Consider the following 10,982-nt stretch of genomic DNA (forward strand, 5'->3'; position numbering starts at 1 on the left):
TTGGTATTTTCCAAAACATTTAACTGCATGTAGAAAATCCAGATACACAATGGACCCCCTGTGAAAATATTAAAATGTAACCAATTTCATTAAAAATATGAGTTTAACCTATTATGTTACCTTGTACATAGAAATTCTGTTGTGTCTTGATGTAATTAGTAAGCCTTCTCTTTTAAAGAAAACTCAAAGGATAATCTAAAAATATAACAGAGAGAGAGAGAGAGAGAGAGAGAGAGAGAGAGGAGAAGAAGGAGGAGGAGGAAGAGGAAGAGGAAGTGGAGGGAAGGAAGGAAGGAAGGAAGGAAGGGAGGGACAAAAGAAAAGAAGAGAAAAGAAAAGACAGAATGGACATGGCTCAATAGGTAAAGTGCTTCACAGCTTGCAAACCTGAAGACTTGAGTTTGATTCCCAGGACCCACATAAAAATGCAGGCATGACACCATGTGCTTATAATCACTGGGGAGATAAACATAGGTAGATCTCTGGAGCTCACTAACTAGCTAACCTCACTTATCTGGTGAATTTCTAGATGGGGGAGGGGTGGAGAGATTTTTTAAATCAAAGGTAATGGATGTCCTTCCTGAGGTTGTTTCCCAGTGTTATCCTGTGCCCTCCACAGGCAAGCATACACAAGTTCTGACTCAATTGAACATACACATATGTGCATAAAAGGGAGGAAATAAATATTACGCGCCCTGCTAGGTCTGCATTTCCCTAACCTCTACTTATTGCACACATTTGAGACTTTGATCTATGAAATGCTGAATTACCTACAGGGTTACACCGTGACAGGCAATTATGTTCACAGAAACAGTTTGGGGAGGGGGTTAATCTGAGAATAGAGGCTGGCATCTGACATTCTGCTGGAGTCAGACCTATAGCTTTCATAATTACCTTGTTCATTTCAGTACTAAGGAAAAGATAACTAAGACAAAAAAACCTTCAACAGCAAAGTCATCATATTTTGTTTCTTCCCACTACAGGAAATGTCAACCAGTGATTGAATTTATATGTGTGGTGATGTCAATTGTGTAAGCCTAGGTTGCTAACCTCCTGATACCCTTGCACTGCTGATGGTAATTTATGGGCATTTTTTTGAGTGTATTTTTGCCTGTTTGTTTTTTTTTCATTTAAAAGTGGAGTGCTTGTTTTGGGTTGCATTTTATTTTCATTTCTGATTCATTATCGATAAATACATAGAAACAAAAGTTGTGCGTATTAGTAGGGGACATGATCTGTCATTTCAACACATCGTGCTATTAAATTAAGAACAATCCAAGATCAGTGTATTTGTCCTCTCACCCATTCATGATCTTATTTATTTTTTCTGACCTGCAACTGTCTCCACACTCTGGTAACCACCATGCTACTCTCAACTTCTATGAAATCAAATATCTTACAGTCTCAGTTTGCTCATGTGGAATTTGTTTGTGTGCCGTCTTATTCAATAGTGGTATTTCATCATCTACAGCTCCATCCCTGTTGTCACAAATGAGAGGTTTTTATCCCTTCCATGACTAAATACAATTCCATTCTGCATCTGTAGCGCATTCTCCTCTCTCATCTTGATGGGCACTTAAGCTGTTTCTATTTCAATATTACTATGAATATTGCTACAGTAATATGGGAATGCAGATGTTTCTTTGACATCATGACTTCATTTCTTCTGGATGCAACCCAGTACCCGGATTGCTGGATCATATGGCAGTCCTATTTTTAATTTTACCCCATACTATTTTTTTCTACTAGCTCTCCTAATTTACATTTGCACCAAAAGAGTATAAAAGTTCTCTTTTCTCACATTCTAAACAGCAATTGTCATTAATGGTATTATTGTATAAATTTACCAAACCTGATGGTAAATCAAAATCTGGAATTCAGTTGTCCATAACTTGGTCATTTTACAATCTTCATTTCACCCACAGCATGCTGGCTCCTCATTCCATTCTGCTTAAACCAGAGCAGAGTCAACAGGCAGAGGGCAAACCAGCTTCCCTTCTTCATTCTGCTATAGATTGGCAAGGATGATGGCCTTTGATGAATACACACCCTTTTAAAGTGGTGCTTACAAAAACAGAAGGTGATTATTGGGTTACCAATCACATCTTCAGGAACAGTAGGGTTCATCACAAGTTTAAACATAATAAAATCAATGCTTCTATTCTCACAGACAGATTTTTAATAAAAGTAAAGTGTTAAACTTTTAAGTTTGATTTAAACACTTGATTTGTGTGTTTTGTTTTAAAATGAAACTGTTGGAGAGTCTTGCCTAGCTCTTTTTGCAACCCAATGAAGAAAGAATTCAAGTTCACAGATCACAAAAAACTTGCTCAAAGTAGTCCATTAATCTTAATAAAGCAAGTAGTAAACTCACATCCCATTTGGTCTTTAGTAACCAAATAGGAATAAATGCATACACACAAATACACATAAGAAATAGTTAGATTCTAAGTGCCCAAAACTGACTATGTAATTATGTCCTAAATAGAAAGGTGACATCACTTCTGGGACATCTGGCCCTAGTAGGTAGCATCTAAGACCCTAGCCAAGGACACCTCTGATCTGCTGGGGCATATGCACGTTTAGCTACATATTGCCTGAGATAAGCTTGGCTCACAGTTTCAGAAATGGTAAGATATTCATAGTAAGTAAGATAACAGAAACATTCCCAGCACTGGTCAAGTTGCCAAAATCTTCCCCAAACTCCTTTTACTTAAAAGGAAATTGCTGGAGGGGACCTCCATCCTGTAGCCCAGCAGAAAAAAAGGCTTCCAAGGAAAATTTCACCTACCACAGAGGTGAGCTGAGATCATTTCTGGCAATGTTTATTCCTGTTTATTTTTAGATCAATAAATTAGAACTCATTGCTTGACTGCTGGGCGCACACACACACACACACACACACACACACACACACACACACACACACCAACCTCATGGAAACAGAAGGTCTGGAAAGATTTCTCTAAATAGATATTCATCAGATGTTCTCTGCATTGATAAGAGGAAGGCTCATATTGAGGTGAGATATCTAAACCAGCTTTATTATTTTGCTTCACAGATACATATTAATTTGACATGATAATACCAGAAATTATGCTAAATTCTAGGAAACTTGGATTAAGAACATCATATACATACAGTCTCTTGTATGAGTCTGTATAACATGTAATTAGAAGTATAACTGATCTTGTTCTGATGTTCTAATGAGGAGCATGGCATGATAGTTAACCAACAGTTACAAAAAAAACAATGTTTTTATAACATGAAATTATTTTATTTTTTCTTTTACTGTTTTAGAACTCCATGGACATGCATATACATAATGTGTTTTGATCACATCCACTCCTCTTTCACTTTTTTCCAATCCCTGTCTCCCCAACACCATTCCTTCCCAACTCCAAGTGCTCCAAGAGTCACTGAGCTCCCTTCATGTGTGTTGGTGTAGGACAATTTACTGAAGCATAGGTAGCCTCAAAGGGGCTGTTGATCTCACACTGAGCAGTCATAAATTGCCAATTGCTCTTCTGTAAATGATAGAGAAAGTTTGGGGAAGCAACATATAGGATGTAGTCAAGCGGAAAGGTTTCAGTCAGCCAGAAAGGTATTTAAAGACTCAAAGGTGAGAGAAGAACCAATAAATTTAGGAAATTTAAAGTCCTTCAACTTGGAGTAAAAAGGCTACAATATTACCCAGAGCCTAAACTAAGAAGCCTTAAAAATCATACTAAGCCACTAGTGAATCTCAAAGTTAAAACAAGACAAAAAGTCCAACAACCTCAGCAGAGAAATGGGCAGCTGCTACAGCCTCTAGGATAACAAGGCCAATACAAAGGACCCCAACCCATCATGTACACTAGTGGCCCTTTTTACACCCCTCAGATAGTTCAGATAGAAGACAACTTTACAGGAAGAAAATGACCAGTGAAGCCTTTTTCTTGAGAGTGAGGCAAAACTTTGGATGTCACATTGAAAGTAAACCTGGGAAACTGGAAGGACATCTGTACTAACTGGTTTTGTGACAAGTTGACACAATCTGGAATCATCAGAGAGGAATGGGCCTAATATCCACCTGTAAGGCATTTTCTTAACTCGGGATCAGTGAGGGAAGGGCCTAGCCCATTGTGGTGGGTGGGGATATCTCAGGGCTGATGGTCCTGGGTTCTATAAGAAAACAAACTGAGCAAGCCATGTGGAGCTAGCCAGTAAGTAACAAACCTCTTCAAGGTCTCTGCTTCAGCCCCTGTCTCCACTATCCTGCCCTGTTTGACATTGACCTGACTTCCTTTACATCAACGGCAATGTAAAAGTATAAGCTGAATATTCTTTCCTCCCCAAATTGCCTTGGGGGCCTGGCAATTCACTGAAGCTAAGGCAGCATCCAAGTGGAGAAAATGAGTGAACTTATTCTATCTATCTTGTACTGTTTCCAAAGGTTTCTAATGGCAGAATTGGGTTCTCAAAGAATAGCTGACCATGAAAAATGAGTTATTTGTTAATAAGGAGTAATAGTTTTTCTGCTTTCTTGTTGGCTTATAATGTTTTTGTGATGTACGCAAGTACTTTCTCTCAAGGTTTTAGCCCTGCTGAATCATTATAATTTAGCAGAATTCACGGGCACAGCATATTAATGAACTTCCTTCTTTAAAGCTTTTATTTAAAATATAATTACATTATTACCCCCACTCCAATTTCTCCATGCCTTTGCTCTTCCCTTCCAAATATGTGACCCTTTGTGTAATTATTATTGTTACATCTTTATGCATATAAATAATAATAAATATATAAAAACAACTTACTGAGTTTAATTAGCATTGCTTGTATGCCTGTGTGCTAACCACTTGGTATTGGACAATCAAGTACTGGACTCATCCATGGGGAAGATTAATTCACCTCTTTTAGCAGTTGTCAATTGCTCAAAGCTCTTCATCTATCAGAGAGTAACTGTGCATTTTCCCTTTATCTATAGTTATGTCAACAGGTATTGTCATTACTCTGCCCTGAAGAGAATGAGGTAGGAAAATAAGATTGCATGCTTCAAGTAATAGCCTGTACATAGACACACACACACACACACACAGAGAGAGAGAGAGAGAGAGAGAGAGAGAGAGAGAGAGAGAGAGAGAGAGAGAGAAAGAAAGAGAGGGGGGGCAGATAGAGAGACAGAGAAATAGGCTTCCAGCTTGGATATGATTAAAGTGGGTTGTTTGTTTTGCAGCTCTCACTCTTTCTCTCAGAACCCCTCTTCAAGCTAAGGCTGGTCATTGGCAACTGTGTGTTTGTTTAATAGCATTTTGACTTTTAAAAGACAGAATTCATAGACTAATAGCATTGCTCTTTTGTTTTTGTGATTCCTTTAACTTTGTCTTTTCTTGCATTTATTTTTCTTATTTAAAAGCAATATGATAACACAAGTGAATAGCTATCTTTACTAAACATTACATATGCTACCTGACTTATATTAATAGCCAATATCACCTTCAAAAATACAAAGTCTACTAAAATCATTTCTCTTAAGACTTAAAAGGATGGATCTCTCCCTAATGATGGTGCTTTGTCAGCTCTTTCCATAAAGAAGCACAGGTACATCAATCCAGAAGGTCGAGAAGCACATTTCACATGAGACGTGATTACTCTTAGAAAATTAAAATCATCAAAACATTTTAACTAATCACAAATGATAATGTTAACCTTATTATCTGAAGGTCAGTTTAACCATTAATGAAATAAAATAAAATTGCATATTATAAAATGAAAGTAATTCTACTCTGATTTGATTTTCCTTAAGAAGATCAAGATAGGAAGGAAGGAAGGAAGGAAGGAAGGAAAGAAGGAAGGAAGGAAGGAAGGGAGGGAGGGAGGAAGGAAGGAAGGGAGGGAGGAAGGAAGGAAGGAGAGTAGAGTAGAGAGAAAAGACAGGAAGAATGAAATGGATAGAAGAGAATGGAGTTGACAAGAAAGAATAAGAGCAAAAATCTGAGTTTTTCTCTTAAGGCATTTTGGTGGCTTAGATGAGATAATTAGACTGAATAAAATAAGAACAAAAGATTTCTTGCTCACAGTGTGAAGGCCAGAAAAACTGACATCATGGCGCAGCAGACTTGATATATGATCAGGGCCTCATCTTCATAGAGAGCACCTTCTGTATCCTCAATTGGTAGAAAGGACATACAATTTTTTTCCCAGTCTCCTTTTGAAGGATGTTTCCTCACTCATGGGGAAGCAGGCCTCATGATCTATCTACTTTCCAAAGGTATTGCTTTTTATTTTTATTACTTTCATGTCACATATTTTCCATATATTCAACTGGGGAGCATAGATAGAAACTTTTATTTAATAATACTTCCTTTCCTTCATTTTCTAATTTTTTCTGAAATAAGCATTTATTCTTGAGGAGCATGCCAGTGTGCAATAGTGCTTGTCTGCTCCTTCATGTTGGGTAACATGTATGTGTGTCACCCAAGAGCCCGTAGATGACACATATATAGCAATATTTTTATGTATTAAGTCCTCCATGGTGTTCCTGCTTCCTGCCCCAATGTTTTACATTCCTGAATGAAAAATAGACATATCTTGATATGTCCTAAGCAGTACAACAGCCAGCCACTTTCTAAAATCCACCTTCTACTGATACACAAGTTATTACTTACTAAATCCTATATTCTATCTTAGCTGCTCTAGACCCATTGGGCAGCCCCAGTTAGGCCACTCTCCTCCAGCTCTTCCACATATTCGCCACACCTCTCTGTCATGTACTCTCCTCAGGCATGGTGGCTCTCTCTTCTAACTCTCTTCTAAGCTCAGGAAATTCCGAAGTCCTGCAACTGCCTGACCTGCCCAGCCATTGGCAGTATGCATCTTTATTTACCAATCAGAACCAACTGAGGGCAGGGTACCTGCAGACACTCACTCCAGTGAGCAGTTTTGGGGAACATAATTAGCACTCATAATACAAGCAACAATAGCCATATTGTTACCATTCACTCACACTCATTCATCACAAGGTAGTAAATGACTATTGTATACCTTTCACTGTTTTAGATTATCAAAGGCTGACAAAGAAACAACAGAGTCATTTGCATTATTGATTTAAAAAAAGCATTGGTTGATAAGCCCTTTCTGTGTAGCAGAAATGTATTAAGTGCTGACAACCTAATGGCAAGGAAAATAATTGTAGAAGCGAAGGGGATTTATCTGTTGATAGAGGTAGCTGTACACAGTAGGGAAATAGATCATAGTATAATTGAGTAAGTGAGAATGGAAGGTAGGAAAAAAGCTACATAGCACATGCAAAGAACAGCTGAGGGCTTTCTGGGCAGAGAACAACTGACCTGTGGTATTTCTCAGGGCTAAGTGAAACAAAGGATAACAAAGGAGATTTTGTGCATAGAAAAGAGACTTACCCTTCTTTCTCCAGAGGACTGAAAATTCCAAGGGAGAGAAAGTCGGAGAAAGCCCCTGAAGATGTGGAGACCTTATGGCTTTTACACCAATCCAAAGATGACAGATGTAGGAAGGAAAAGAAGAAGCCTGTGTGGGTTTCAAAGGTGCTTTCCCAGTGACTCACTATTCCAGAACAACCAAGCAGAACCCTGGGCAGCAGTAGAGCGGGGTTCCCCTAGCCTGATCCAAAATGAAGGTTTGCTCAGAATTATGCCTAAAGTGGGAGAAGTGAAGAACTGTGAGTCTGATACTACTGTGATCTACCTCACATCTGTCCAGCTCAGCAGAACCATTAAGATAGAGACTCAGAAGGGCTTAGAGCAGCAGTATAACTGGTAGATTAGTCGAAGGCAGAATTTCAGATTTGAAGAAGCTATGAATTGAACTCTTGTCAATACTTTAAAATATTGTCATTTCTTATTTGCACTACTGTCTCATTTTGAAAAATCTCTTCTCTGTGATCCACCTTATTCTATTAAAATTGACCACCTGACAATGGTTCCTTGTGTGCTTCTTAGATCTAGAATTCTACTTGTGTATAGATACAGTACAACTTAATTGAGCCATGTACATTTGGACCACTTTTTGGGAGACCTAAGCACCTTACCCATAGCATGACAGGACCTATCTATTGAGAAGACATGTAACCTCACTACTTCATATATACAAAATTTCCTGGCATACACTGTGTTATTTTTCTCCAATTTGTCATTCCCTCCCTAAACTTACCAGGCTATTTTTTGGAGCTGATTGTTCTGTTTATATACAATGACTTGAAGCACATTTTGCATTTATTGGAGCCAATGGGACATAGAGAGAATTAAATAAGATATATCTGCTGTTTATTGAAGCCTTGTGAGATATAGCAAATTTGTATTTGCAGTTTAGATCTACTTCTCTCTGCTCTGAGAATTGCATGTTCCATGAAGACATGGATTTTTCAGCCTGTATTCTAGAATGTGTATATTGAGAGCTTCTCTGAACCAATTCTTAACCCTAGAGGCCTGTGTAGCTCCATTATGCCCATGTGAGCTTTATCGCATGGCAATGTGCAGATAATTGTGCATCTGTCTGTCACCTGATATACGGTAATTTATAAGCTTGAACTATATGTTCATAGCAAGTCACAGAGAAATGAGTATCATAGGGTGGGCAGGCTGTGTGAAAGGTACCCCAATTTCTGGTCAAGATAGGTCAAATCCCTGGGGGACCCTATGGGACCGCAGGCCCATTCCCTATCTTCCAGGAAATTAGGGCCCTCTCACATAGCTGCAGCCCATCACAGTCAGTGCCCTGTAGACAAATCAGTCCCGTAGGGCAACACTCCAAGCCTCTCCTCCACAGGTGAGGATGTGACCATAGGTCACATAGGCTCAAGACAGATCAGATATAGAACCAGGACCACACCCCCAAGTAGATGAGGTATTACCAAGCTCTCAGGCCAAACCAATAGGAAGTACCTGCTGCCAGACTCTGACCTGTCTCAACATTGTATTAAGAATCCTGCTCAGAAGGATTAAAGGGGTGCAGGAATTATTCCATTGTCTGAGAGCTTCTGTCATAAGAGCTATAACACTGCTGGTTGGGGAAGAGATCTGCTCCTCTATCTAGTCAATCTCCTGCTGGCTCAGCCAGGCCTAAGCAACCAAAGAGGCAGTGGCAGAAAGGAGCAGCACCAGCAATAGAGGCAAGAAGTAGCAGAACCACCTCCCCGCCCCCACCGCCTGAGTTCTTCCTCCTCACCTGAACCTGAGCACCTAGCTGGGCCAGAGATCTCCATGGGGAGCCCCTAGTGCACAGTCCCACAGAGTGTTGTTTGTCTTACAGCAGCATTATTTCAGCCAAATGTTACTTAATACAGTAATCATCTTGAATTAAACCTTATACATCATCTCATGAAGCTGTAGAGGAGGGCATCACCTTAATCTCTGTTACTGCTATAACAAATTATTTCAAACTGAGTAGCTTAAATGGCACAGATTTGTTATATGCCTGGAGAGAAATAAAGTTGTAATCAGTATCCATAGTTTAAAATCAAGGTGTTGACAGTGTGGTGCTTCCTCCATAAAGCTCTAGGGACAACCAATTTGAAATTTCGCTTTTCCAGTCCTCAGATGATGTTTGCATTTCTTGGCTCTTAGAAGCATTCCTCTGCCTTTAAAGCCAGCCACACACTTTTCATGCTATCCTCCCTCGGATTCTCCTTTCTCATGCCTATCTTCTGGTACTAAGGATACTTATGATTACATTAGGTTCTTCCAGATAGCCTAAAGTAACCTTCAAGATCAGCTGGTCAGGAACTTTAACAAAGTCTTTCCCATCAATTCTTCTAAGACATATAAATTAACTTCTTTTCTACTTCTGCTGCCAAGTATCTAACAAGAAGCAACTTAATGGAGAAAGGGTTTATTTTTGCTCACAATTCTAAGGTAAACCATCCATCCTGACAGAGAAAGCATGGCAGAAGGAATGCAAGCCAGCTGTTCACACTTCATATGCAATCAGAAACGGAGATGAATGTGGCACTCAGTTTGCTGCTCTCTCCATTGTGTGTGGTGCAGAACTCCAGTGGTTCTGCCAACATTTAGAGTAGGTCTTTCCACTTCACTTAACTTTACCAAACCCTTCAGGAACATGCCCAGAGGTTTGTCCTCTGAACCTGATGAGCCATATGAACTATCTTATCCACAAGCTAACACATTCTCAGGTGCCAGGAATCAGGAAAAGGAGAGGGTATGATTCTGCCAACCACAGGAATGACTACCCCTGCACTAGAGGAGGCCTGGATTGAAGACACATTTGACACTCAGTGTTACCTGTAAGTGCAGATTTTAAACTTTAAAACAAGTCGAAGGCTAGCTCTAACACTTACCTGTGTGATGGCACATATTGTATAATTTTATCAAGTCCCTTAGCTTTTGAAGCTGAGAATGAACAGCTAAGAGAAGGACTTAAAATGTACTTACATCTGTACATTGTGTTTTCTTAAATGTGTCCTTATAGCTATCCCGGAAACCTCAGAACCCTGGTGGATCCATGGCCCAGACTTCAATGTAGAACTAGGTGGAAGAATGACATCCAGTTTTCCTAGAGTGCCCTTGTCTATAAAATATCTCCAGCTCAGTAACTTATAGTAGATTATCATCCCCTGACTTTTTATCCTTTTCTCTTCATTCTAAATCTACCTACTACAATTGTTAGAAAGAAAACTGTTTGACTTACTGTCTTTATCTTCAGCTCAGCCTATGAAGAGACTGTAGGGAAAAGACCTCCTTGCCTGGTTAGGCCTATTTTTAGGTATCTTTCTCTTGTTATCTATTACTGCCCTTGAACTAGAGCAAGGTTCAAACTGTAGTATAGGTTTAAGCAGATGGCACTGATGATGTCTTAATTCCTATTTCTGCTTCCTTCTTCCTTTTTTACCTAGAGTCAGCCCTATGATAACTGTGAGGAAACATGAGATGGCACATGTTCTTGCCAGTGTGGGTGGTCTTTATGCCTGATTTCCATTAGGCAAGGTCTACTTGTTTGAAGATGAG

The sequence above is a fragment of the Rattus norvegicus genome, chromosome 5 (assembly GCF_036323735.1).
Source record: "Rattus norvegicus strain BN/NHsdMcwi chromosome 5, GRCr8, whole genome shotgun sequence".
Lineage (NCBI taxonomy): Eukaryota > Metazoa > Chordata > Mammalia > Rodentia > Muridae > Rattus > Rattus norvegicus.